The sequence below is a fragment of the Tinamus guttatus genome, unplaced genomic scaffold (genome assembly GCF_059628265.1).
Source record: "Tinamus guttatus ecotype Peru unplaced genomic scaffold, ASM5962826v1 Tinamus_guttatus_pri_ptg000426l, whole genome shotgun sequence".
Taxonomy (NCBI): Eukaryota; Metazoa; Chordata; class Aves; order Tinamiformes; family Tinamidae; genus Tinamus; species Tinamus guttatus.
The window spans coordinates 161,932-175,368 of NW_028288960.1; positions in this window are offsets into that span (position 1 = coordinate 161,932).

Consider the following 13,437-nt stretch of genomic DNA (forward strand, 5'->3'; position numbering starts at 1 on the left):
CAAGATCTAAGGGCTATCATTCAAAGAGTGGTTTATATATATATAGTTGTAGAAAATGTACAAAAAGCTCCATGTTGTGAACAAAGAAGAAAGAAGCAAGGACCATGGACCATAAATACATCCCCGCAGAAAGCTGAATTGCGTGTTTCAACACAGACTCTGGAGTTACCTGGAGGAAAGTGGGCCAATATCTATGTGACTTGAAATAGACCTTTGGGGTTGTGCATGCACTTGTGGCCATTTGGAAGGAAAGGGGATTGTTCTCTTCACAAGAGAACGCTATAAATACAGCAGAGAGATTAATTGTATTGCTTGAGGGGAGGTGAGGGATTCTCATGGTCCAACCCTAGCACTTGGTCAGATGTCATTCCTCATCCCTGCTCAGCTTATCACTGCTAGACCCTGTTATGTATACCTTCAAGAGGAAGAAGGCATGACTGTGATATGGTCATCCTCATAAGGTGATCCTTTCAGAATCTGCAGGCAAGTTCCATAAGATACTCTGCTCCTTGCACCATGAGAAAGTCGAGTTGTGCACTGTCAGTAGATGCCTCTGCAAGACTTTCCAGTTTCCTGTTTGAGCAGTCCTTGAAAATACATGCAAATTCCAGCATATGTTCTTGCTGCATCAGTGTCCGTATGTGCCTTTTTACTTGTCCATTCCACATGTATTGGTGGAGGGACAAAGTTGAGTAGGGCGAGTGGATTACCCTAGACCTGAGGAGAAAAGTGTGTTGTTGATAGAGATTTTGTGTGTGAGCACAGAGGTGTGCTCAGCAAGCTGTGCCAAGAGGCCGGCAGGAGCCTGCACGCACTGTGCGTCAGGACTGCTTGCTGCCGGGTGCGAGCGCAGTGCCCGTTGTGGTCTGTGCAGGGCTGCAGTGGCCTTGCTTGGGAAGCTGCAGCCCTGCTGGCTTGCTGCGTATGGCAAAGGGGCCAAAGGAGGCCCTTGCTCCCTGCAGCTGTGGAAGATGAGGATATGGGTGGGTGCCTTTTGTTGTGCCTGAGGGGCCTGAAGAGAGGTCCGTTTGTGCCAAAGCTGCTCTCCTCCTTTCCCCTGGCCTTGGTGGTGCTGCAGGTCAGGTACTGCTGGTACTTTGCTTCCAAGGCCCAGTGTATCCCTATGTTCCATGCTGCTGGAAGGAGTGAACATCATGACCTGCTTGGGACACCTGTGGTTCCTTCAGGATCTGAGGCTGCCCTCTTGACCTGTCTCCCAAAGCAAGAGCCATGCAGAGATGCAGCAGAAGCAGGACATCTTCTCTGGGAGAAGCTGAAGAGAGGGCTAAAGCAGTGAAGCAGGACTGGGGCGAGCGTGTGCGTGAGGGCTGGTCCCTGCAGGTGGTCATTGGCCGCAATGAGCCAGGCTGTTGGGCGCACTCAGCTGCTCCCCATGTGCCGCGCGACTCCCGCTGGGCCTGGCACTGCTGCCTTCCAGCTCATTGGCTGTGGCAGACGGTGCAGCTTGAGATGGAACAGCGCTCTCCCATGACCTTGAAGGAGCAGTGTATACCGTTCTCCCTTCGCTGTTTCCATACAAAACCTACTTGAGGGAGTAACTGGAGATGGCATGGAGTCAGCTTGTTACTGGCATCTGCAGGGTCTCAAATCCATAGCTGATGGGATAATCTTGCGCGTAATTGGTTGTACTGTTGGCTCATTTAGCAACCGTCTTTGCATGCTTTTTGTAAATAAGGAATTATATTCAGGACAATACGGTATGTAAGTTGTATCTGATGCTCAATAAAATGTCTTTGGTGCATTCCACTTGAGTCCATGCACATCATACACTGCAAATGGAGCCCAATGTGGGGCATGAACAGGCAGGAAGCTCACGCAGTCTGAACCCGTCAGCGCAGTCCAGGTGAACCAAGAACGGAGCAGAAAGAGCTGCAGTGTGCACCCATCATGTGAGCGGTCTGGGGACCCTGGGAGGTGGAATGTCTCAAGAGCAGAAACACAGCCTGCATGTGCTGCAGCACATGAAGTGCAAGCAGAACCGGGAAGTCTCCAGGAAACACCTAACAACTCTGCTAGAATGGATCCAGGATAAGGTACCTATCTTTCTGAAAGAAGGCCCATTTCAGCACGAGGTGTGGGAAGATCTCGGATATTGCCTTAAGGAGGCGATGGCAGATGGTGATGCAGCTGCAGTAAAACATGTGACCACCTGGTGGCAGATGATGCTTACCCTGAAGGCAGCGGGGGGCCCCTCCGAGTGATAAGACTGACCAGAAAGAAACACCACCACCGTGAGCACCACCACATGAGGGGGTGGCTGACCCCCAAAGTGATGATCCGTTTGACCTTAGCTCTGAGGGCCTGGAGGAAGAACAACAGCTTCAAGCACGGTGGAGACCTGTGACCTTCACCCATGACCAGGTCCTCAGCACAGTCATCACTAACGCACGGACAGTGGCAGATGTCACCATTGAGAAGGTTTACCCCATTGTAGCACTGGAAATTAACACCAATGAATCTGTGCTCTAAACACCCCCGTCCCTCTCTCCCCCCCATTCCCTGGACCACTGAATGTGGGCAAGTGTGTCTGATAAAAAATGCTAAAAAACGGCAATTGATAGATTTAGAAGCCTGTGTTTTAGTATCAGAGCTGGAGTTCATATGCGAAGATGATGCCCTTAAGGCGAGCGAAGTTTGCCTTGATACCAAGGAGAGCGTGTGTCATTTTGAGATCAATCCATAGAGTAATAATAAAACTGCATTAGCTTATGCAGGGAAAGGATGTGTGTGTTGTAGACCAATGTGTAAATGCTTGCTAATTAATTAATGAAATTTATGACCAGACTGTGTTTAATGACTCTAATATGTGTGCTTGCAATGTAGTTATTGTAGTTATCCTGGTGCTGCTTATTTGCAGCTGACTAAAGACGACTTTGTGGTATTAAATAGGGAATTCTTATGGATGCAAGTCGCTCTGGCTGTATTACAGCAGTATTACAACGTATCACACCAGTATCATCATATACAGGAGTGAACCCTTATGATTTACAAGCTAATGAGTTGTGGCAGGGCGATGTCACACATATATGGACATGGGGCCGACTGCGTTTTGTGCATGTTAGCGTGGAAACCTTCTCAGGGAGTCTGGTAGACTCTGCACATACGGGAGAAAAGGCACACGATGTGAAATGCCCCTGGTTAAGATGTTTTGCTGCTATGGGCCTTCTGAAAAGAATTAAAAATGATAATGATCCTGCTTATGTTTCACAAACAATATCTATTTTACTACAACACTGGAGTATACAACATGTTACTGGAATATTGCATTCTCTCACTGGAAAAGCCATTATCGTATGTGTTCATGGGACTCTCAAGGCTACGATAAATAAACAAAAAAGAAGGAATCATATGGAGCATGTTACTCCACAGGAACAGTTAGACAACCCATTGTATGTACTTAATTTTTTGAATCGTTCTGATCGTCAGTTATTTGCAACAGCAGCTGCCCAACAATTCGGTTGGGTCCCTCCATTTGGGGCTCAGCCAAAGGTATGGTATAAAGAATGTGGGGAGTCGCAATGGACCGGCCCCGTAGAATTAATAACGTGGGGAAGGGGATATGCATGTGTTCTTCTTCCCGCAGGTCCTCGCTGGTTACCAGCAAAAACTGTAAAGCCTTACTTGACGGCAGAGGAGTCACAGCCACAGGAGAATTGCAGCCAAGCACAGGAGTCGAAAACCAATGAGCCATTGGAGTGAATCATGAATCATTTTTCAACATTTGGTGCCGTAGGGAGTAGATGTGGTGATGTTTGTAGTTTTAATCTGTTATGTACATGGATCTTAACCTATATAATTAACAACTTATGCTTTTATTTGCATTGATCTCTACCTATATAATTAGTAGTTTATGCTTTTAACCTGTATGATTAATATGGATATCCAATATAGAATATTGTGGATGTTTTTATGTGTGATGAGTATACCTATAACCTTCACACAACATTACTGGATTCATAGTGGGATCCATCCCCTCCAATTGACAATAACGGCATATGGATTAAAAAAAAATTTCTCAATTATTGACTAATAGCAACCATTCTGAGGCTAATTTGACCATTCTTCACACTCAGAAGGTTATGATATGCATTTCACATCCATGCGGGTTTTTTTTATTAGTATCTAATCTGAGTATCAAAAATTGTAATTTTTTTTTGTGTGTAACAAGTAAGTATTAATCATAAAAAAGTGAACAATGTGTATATGAATAAATATTATTATTCATGTGAAGCAAATATATTATGAATAGATATGTTTTATATATATGGACAAATATGGTTATTAATATAAACATATACATTATGAATAAATGTTATTATTAACATGAAACATATATTACGAATATATATGTTTAGGAATATATGAATATATGGATAAATATAACTATTAATATAAAACATATATACTATGAATATATATAGTTCATGAATATGAATATATATAAATATATACAAGTGTACATATATAAATATGATATATATATGGGTATGTGTATGGAGATATGAAAAAATATATAATTCATATATGTAAATATATATCTGAGAAATATATATGAATATATATATTCATATATATGTAAATCATATATGAATAGATATGAATATATATGTGAATATATACGAATAAATATAATTGCTCATATACATGAAATATGCAGGCCTTGATGAGGAGACTGCAAAAGGCTGAAGCCCAAATCAGGGCAGCTCCTTTTGTCAGGGGCCTGGCTAAACAAAACAGGGGGAGCCGTGGCAGACGGTGCAGCTTGAGATGGAACAGCGCTCTCCCATGACCTTGAAGGACCAGTGAATACTGGACCTCCCTTCGCTGTTCCCATGCAAAACTTACTTCAGGGAGTAATTGGAGATGGCACGGAGCCAGCTGATTACTGGCATCTGCAAGGCCACGAATCCATACGTGATGGGATAACCTTGTGTGTAATCAGTTAGACTGTTGGCTCATTTAGCAACCATCTTCACGTGCTTTTTGCAAATAAGGAATTATATCCAGGACAGTAAGGTATATAAGTTGTATTTGATGCTCGAGAGCAGGTCTTTGGTACATTACATTGGAGTCCGTGTGCATCATATGCTGCAATCTGCCAACAACCTCCTTCTCTTCCCCCTTGCATGTCTGGTTTTGCCAGACCCTACACTCTCATTCCCAACTCCATAAGGGAGCAAGAAACTCCACTGCCTGGCACTGGAATGGATACTCATTTCTACAAAAGAAACATTGTTCCTTTCTGGGTGTGGCTTCAGAGGTTCCCTTCGTGTCCAGAGAGTGATGGAACAAACGAAAGGAAGGAATGGAAGGAAGAGTGACGAAAGTAATGGGAAAAAGGGAAGAAAAAAAGAATAGCGATAAAAAAGGATACGAATAAAAAAAAGAAAAGAAAAGGAAAAAGAGAAAGAGAATGAGAACAAGAATGAGAAAAGGAAAAGGAAAAGGAAAAGAAGAAAAAGTAAAAGAGAAAGGAAAAGGAAAAGAAAAAGAAAAAGGAATAGAGAAAAAGAATGAGCAACAATAGTTCAATATGAAAGTATTTATAATAATCTATGTGCTCGAAACTGCCATGCATCAATTTCCTTCTGGCATCCAGACTGAGGGGTGAACAGCAGCAGATGGCCACAGTGACCCAGACTCTTGTGTCCACTCAGCTGGTCAACATCGGAAGGGCCCCAAGGGCCTGGGAGGCCGTTTCACCTCTCCCGGGCTCTCCAGAGCCAGGAGCCCAGAGCCGACCAGTTCCATACGGAAGGTGACTGTGTGATTAAGGGCCTCGAAAATCTCTCTTATGAGCAAAGACTAAGTGAGAAGATTGAGAGGGGATCTTCTCCACATGTACAGCTAGCTGAGGGGAGAATGTAAAGAGGATGGGGCCAACGTGTTCTCTGCAGTGCTGAGGGAAGGACACCTTCCCCCTGCACGTGGACACCAGGGTGGCAGCTGCAAGCAGGGCCCAGCTGCACCCTGGGGACAAAGGTGCCTCTGGAAGCTGGTGCAGGGCAGAGAGCAGCTGTGGGAGACGCTCTGCCCTCGTGCGGCCCTGCAGCGCGGGGCCCTGCTCTTGGCAGCTCCTGCCTTCTCTGCGTGGCAGGGAGCTTGCAGCTTGCTTTGCTGCGCTCTGAGCCCTGCGCACAGGGAGGGCCCCTTGGCAAGGGCAGCTCCTCTGGCCCAGCGCTCACATGCAGTGCTCAGCATGGGCCTTCCCGGAGCTCTTTGTGCTGGAAATGACAGGCAGCTCAGCCCAGGGAAAGGCTGGGAAGGGCTGTAGGCAGCGCAAGGACACGAGTGTCCCACAGTATGAGCAGAGCAAATGGGCCCTACACAGAGCCACCGTGGAGCTGGAGGACCGTCCTTGATGACCTGATCCCTGTTCCTGGGGCTGGCAAGGGACAGAGCAGCCTCCATCGTGGTCCCCAGCAAGGGGCCCTTCCTGGCAGCAGGCCACCTCTGCATCAGCTGCCTCCAGGGACACTGCCCACCATGATGACCACCTGTGTCCCCCAGGGGCTCGTGGAGTTCGGCCCTGCATCTCCAGGCCCCGTGTCCCTGGGGCGCGACAGCTTCCCTTTGCCTGTGGCTTGGGCACTGTGGGGACTCGTTGTGTGTGTCACCCAGAGAGTTGAGAGCTGCCGTGCGGTGGGGCTGGAGCTTCTTCCCCTTTGCACATCCCCATGGCCACGTGTGACGGGAAGTCCCAGAGGGACCTTTTTAATGTCGCCCCCTGCCCCTGGTGCCTGAAATACTGTCACCATTTTGAGATCAATCCATAGAGTAATAATAAAACTGCATTAGCTTATGCAGGGAAAGGATGTGTGTGTTTTAGACCAATGTGTAAATGCATGATAATTAGTGAAATTTATGACCAGACTGTGTTTAGTGACTCTAATACGTGTGTTTGCAATGTAGTTATTGTAGTTATCCTGGTGCTGTTTATTTGCGGCTGACTAAAGACGACTTTGTGGTATTAAATAGGGAATTCTTATCGATGCAAGCTGCTCTGGCTGATTATTTAAATGAGATACATTATATAACCCCACGACATAAGCTGTTACGTTCCCTCTCTCAAATTACATTGCAGCCAAGGAACCGATGTGTTCCTGTTCCCATTAAAGGTGCACACACATTGTTTCTGAACGGATCAGGGAAAACACATAGAGCTTTGGTCGTATGGAGACGAACAGACTCATTATACTGGTAATCATCTATTTTAATGGTTGAAGGATCCACACAAACTGTTGAACTATCGGCCTTGAATGCCATTGAATTGCTTTCACCTGAACCACTCAATGTTGTTGCAGATTCTGCATATGTTGTAGGTATTGCTCAACACATTGAAGATGCAATGATAAAAGAGGTCACTAACAAACAACTTTTTCCCTTGCTACTGAAATTAGCTACACTGCTTTAAAATTGTGTACCTTTATATTTTAAAATGGATATACAGTTGCATACTACTCTACCAGGACCAATAACTGAAGGGAATGCTATGGCAGACAAACTGACAATGGCAGCAGTATTGCCATGCAGTTTTGAGCAAGCCCCATTGTCTCACAACTTCTTTCATCGAAAGACCTCTTCATGGCGTAAACAATTTCCTCTGTCCCAAAAGCAAGGCACGGAAATTGTCCGTGCATGCCCTGTCAACATATTACACCAGTATCATCATATACAGGAGTGAACCCTTGAGGTTTACAAGCTAATGAGTTGCAGCAGAGCGATGTCACACATATATGGACATGGGGCCGACGGCGTTTTATGCATGTTAGCGTGGAAACCTTCTCAGGGTGTCTGGTAGCCTCTGCACATACGGGAGAAAAAGCACACAATGTGAAATGCCCCTGGTTAAGATGTTTTGCTGCTATGGGCCTTCTGAAAAGAATTAAAAATGATAATGGTCCTGCTTGTGTTTCACAAACAATATCTATTTTACTACAACACTGGGGTATACAACATGTTAGTGGTATATTGCATTCTCTCACTGGAAAAGCCATTATCGAATGTGTCCACGGGACTCTCAAGGCTATGACACATAAACAAAAAAGAAGGAATCCTATGGACCATGTTACTCCACAGGAACTGTTAGACATGTACTTAATTTTTTGAATCATTCTGATCATTGCTTATTTGCAACAGCAGCTGCCCGACAATTGGGGAGGGTCCCTCCTTTTGGGGCTCAGCCAAAGGTATGGTATAAAGAATGTGGGGAGTCGCAATGGACCGGCCCCGTAGAACTAATAACGGGGGGAAGGGGATATGGATGTGTTCTTCTTCCCACAGGTCCTCGCTGGTTACCAGCAAAAACTGTAAAGCCTTACTTGACGACAGAGGAGTCACAGCCACAGGAGAATTGCAGCCAAGCACCGGGGTTGAAAACCAATGAGCCATTGGAGTGAATCATGAATCATTTTTCAACATTTGGTGCAGTAGGGAATAGATGTGGTGATGTTTGCAATTTTATTCTGTTATGTACATTGATCTTAACCTATATAATTAATAGTTTATGCTTTTCTGTGCATTGATCTCAACCTATATAATTAGTAGTTTATGCTTTTAACCTGTATGATTGATATAGATATGAGACATAGAATATTATGGATGTTTGTATGCGTGATGAGTATACCTATAACCTACACGCAAATTTACTGGATTCATAATGGGATCCATCCTCTCCAATTGTCAATAATGGCATATGGATTAAAAAAAAAAAAAAAAAGAAACGTTTCTCAATTATTGACTAATAGCAACCATTCTGAGGCTAATTTGACCATTCTTCACACTTAGAAGGTTATGGAATACATTTCACATCCATGTGTGTTTTTATTTGTATCTAATCTGAGTATCAGAAATTGTAATGTTTTGTTTTGTGTAACAAGTTAGTACTAATCATAAAGAAGTGAAGAATTTGTATATGAATAAATATTATTTTTAACATGAAGCATATATTATGAATACATATGTCTTATATATATATGGACAAACATAATTATTAATATAAACATATATATTATGAATAAATGTTTTATGAAACCTATATTATGAATATATGAGTAAATATAACTATTAATATAAAACATATACTATGAATATATATAGTTCATGAATATAAATATATATAAATAAAGTGTACATATATAAATAAGGTATATATATGTGTATGTATGTGGAGATATGAAAAATATACAATTCATATATGTAAATATATATATGAGAATATATATGCAAATATATATGCAAATATATATATTCACATATAAAAATCATATATGAATAGATATGAATATATATGTGAATATATATGAATAAATTTAATTACTCATATAAATGAAATATGCAATCCTAGATGAGTGCAAAAGCCTGAAGCCCAAATCAAGGCAGTTCATTTTTGTCAACGGCCTGGCTAAACAAAACAGGGGGAGCCGTGGCAGACGGTGCAGCTTGAGATGGAGCAGCGCTCTCCCATGACCTAGAAGGACCAGTGAATACTGGACCTCCCTTCGCTGTTCCCATGCAAAACTTACTGCAGGGAGTAATTGGAGATGGCACGGAGCCAGCTGATTACTGACATCTGCAAGGCCACAAATGCATAGCTGATGGGATAACCTTGCGCGTAATTAGTTAGACTGTTGGCTCATTTAGCAACCATCTTCACGTGCTTTTTGCAAATAAGGGATTATATCCCGGACAGTATCGTATATAAGTTGTATTTGATGCTCAAGAGAAGGTCTTTGGTACATTACACCGGAGTCCGTGTGCATCATATGCTGCAATTTGCCAACAACCTCCTTCTCTTCCTACTTACATGTCTGGTTTTGCCAGACACCGCACTCTCATTCCCAACTCCACAAGGGAGCATGAAACTCCACTGCCTGGCATTGGAACGGATACACATTTCTACAAAAGAAACATTGTTCCTTTCTTGGTGTGACTTCAGAGGCTCCCTTCATGTCCAGAGAGTGATGGAACGAATGAAAGGAAGGAAAGGAAGGAAGAGTAATGAAAGTAATGGGAAAAAAGTAAGAAAAAAGAATAACAATAAAAAAGATACTAATAAAAAAAAGAAAATAATAGGAAAAAGAGAAATAGAAAGGAAAAGAGAAAGGAAAAGGAAAAGAAAAAGAAAAAGGAAAAGGAATAGAGAAAAAGAATGAGCAACCATAGTTCAATATGAAAGGTTTTATAATAACCTATGACTGAACATGTGCTTGAAACTGCCGTGCATCAATTTCCTTCTGGCATCCAGACTGAGGAGTGAACAGCAGCAGATGGCCACAGTGACCCAGACTCTTGTGTCCACTCAGCTGGTCAACATCGGAAGGGCCCCAAGGGTCTGGGAGGCCGTTTCACCTCTTCCGGGCTCTCCAGAGCCAGGAGCCCAGAGCCAACCAGTTCCATCCAGAAGGTGACCGTGTGATTAAGGGCCTTGAGCTTCTCTCTTATCAGGAAAGACTAAGCGAGAAGATTGAGAGGGGATCTTCTCCACATGTACAACTGGCTGAGGGGAGAATGTAAAGAGGATGGGGCAAACGTGTTCTCTGTGGTGCTGAGGGAAGGACACCTTCCCCCTGCATGTGGACACCTGGGCGGCTGCTGCACGCAGGGCCCAGCTGCACCCTGGGGACAAAGGTGCCTCTGGAAGCTGGTGCAGGGCAGAGAGCAGCTGTGGGAGACGCTCTGCCCTCGTGCGGCCCTGCAGCGCGGGGCCCTGCTCTTGGCAGCTCCTGCCTTCTCTGCGTGGCAGGGAGCTTGCAGCTTGCTTTGCTGCGCTCTGAGCCCTGCGCACAGGGACGGCCCCTTGGCAAGGGCAGCTCCTCTGGCCCAGCGCTCACATGCGGTGCTCAGCATGGGCCTTCCCGGAGCTCTTTGTGCTGGAAATGGCAGGCAGCTCAGCCCAGGGAAAGGCTGGGAAGGGCTGTAGGCAGCGCAAGGACACGAGTGTCCCACAGTATGAGCAGAGCAAATGGGCCCTGCACAGAGCCACCGTGGAGCTGCAGGTCCTTCCTTGATGACCTGATCCCTGTTCCTGGGGCTGGCAAGGGACAGAGCAGCCTCCATCGTGGTCCCCAGCAAGGGGCCCTTCCTGGCAGCAGCCCATTTCTGCACCAGCTGCCTCCGGGGACACTGCCCGATACGACACAGTCCCTGAGCGTGTCCCAGCCCTGCGGGGCCCTGTGTCCCCCAGAGACTCGGGGAGCTCGGCCCTGCATCTCCAGGCCCTGAATCCCTGGGGCGGGACAGCTTCCCTTTGGCTGTGGCTTGGGCCCTGCGGGGACACGTTGTGTGCGGCACCCGGAGAGTTGAGAGCTGCCCCACAGTGGGACTGGGGCTTCTTCCCCTTTGGGCATCCCCACGGCCACGTGTGACGGGAAGTCCCAGAGGGACCTTTTTAATGTCGCCCCCTGCCCCTGGTGCCTGAAATCCTGGGGCTCCACAGACACACTTGCAGTGGGGATACTTTTTGCACCTGTGCTCGATTAGAAAAAACACGCAACACATGAACAATGATAAAGGAATGTATATTTAAACAAGAACAAAAAAGAATAACAATAACAACAATAGCAACAACAATATTAATAACTAACAACAACAATATCAATAACAATATAAAAATATCAAAAACAATCAAAACTACTGTGAAACTACATACATAAAAATCCACAAAATAGACTAGGGCCGGAGTCCTCATGCCCAGCGCTTCCAGGCAGCAGCCAGAGTGAAGGGGAGCTTGGTCTGCAAGGGAAAAGGAGGCATCAGCAGGGCCGAGGAGCAGCTCGGGGGCTCCCGTGGAGCAGAGGCTCTTTGGCGGCTGCGCGGGCTCCTTGGCAGCAGCGCTGCCGTCATTGGTGCCCTGGCAGAGGCTTGGCGTGGCCAGCGCAGCCCAGAGGCCGGCAGAGGGGCTGAGGCAGCAGGTGCCCAGGCCTTGGGCGCTCCTGCGCCCTGTGCAGCTCTGCCCCGGCGCCGCGGCCCGCCAGAGCGCCCGCACCCCTGGGCCAGGCTCCCGCGCGGCTGCTCCCCAAAGGCAGCGCGGAGCAGCGCCAAGGGGCCGGGCACAGCCCCAGCTCTGCCCGTGCAGCCGGCAGCAGGGACCATACCTGGGGGCTGCAGCCGGAGCTCTCCCAATCCATGGACTCTTCTTGGCTGCAGCCGACCAGGCTGCTGCTCCCCACAATCTGGAAGAGAGCAAGAGACCTTGGTGGGGACGGTGCGTGCGAAAGGGGAAGGACAAGGGCGTCCAGTGGCTGCAAGGACTGTACCTGGCTGCTGCCAGAACTGAGCCACTCCATTGGCTCAAGATGGTCCCCTGTGGAGCTCCCATTCATGCATGGAGCCTGCAAGAGAGCAAGAGGCCTTTGCAGGGCAGGACGCAGAGCCGGCGCTCCTTGGTTCCCAGGACCTCTCTTCCTGATTTCGGAAAGAGTAAAGAGGGAAGGGGCCGAGATGAGCCCCAGCTCTCCTGATGCTGCCAGAAGCAGGGGCAATACCTGGATGTTGCAGCTGGAGCTCTCCCACTCCATGGGCTCCTCGCAACTGCAGCTGCCCAGAGCTTGGGCTGCCAGAGTCTGGAAGAGAGCAGGAGAGCTTGTGGGCACGGTCATGGTGGCAGCGCTGGTTCTGTGCACGGGGCTTCGTGTCCCCTGCATGTGCGGGGCAGGCGGTGCACAGAGCCAGGCTCAGGCAGCAGCCCCCGAGGCCTTGGCCGCTCCTGGCCCTGGGGCAGCTCTGCCCCAGCACCCAGGCCTGCCAGAGCTCCCTGCCACCTCTGCCACCAGCCCTGCGGATGCTCTCGCAGAGCCAAACGCCAGCCGTCCCCACGCAGCCTCTGCCTGCGCGCACAGTACCTGCACTGAGCTCTCCCAATCCATCTCTTCAACTTCATCTTTTTCCATTTTTTTCACTCTACTGACTCTGCAATGGAATGGAAATGTTTACTTTTGCAGCCATGAGCACCGTGTCGCACGGTGGCTTTGGGTCCTCCCCTGGGAGGCATCGCGCAGGCTGCCCTGCAGCCCCGCAACTCCCCTGCATCTTGTGGGCACCATGGGTGGCCCCTGGTGCTGCGCGGCCCTGCTGCTCACCTGGCCTTGCTGCTGCGTGGCCAGCACTGGGGCCACTGTGAGACGCAGCCCTGGGAAGCTTCCGTGTTCCCGTGGCGATAACTGCCCCTCTGGGATGTTCCACTGCTGCGTGGGGGGAGGAGGGCAGCGGCAGGGGCCAGGGGGGCCGCCGTGAGGAAGGGTCTGCGTGTGCTGGACTCCCCCTGGCACTGCTGAGCCTGGCGGCAGAGAGCAGTGCGTGGCCTTGGGCTTGCTGGGTGCCAAGGAGGGCTCCTCTCGCAGCCCCATGGTGCTGCTGGCGGCTGCCTGCCCAGAGGCCGGGCTGCACTTGGGGCTCTGCTTCCACCCCTGCAAGCAG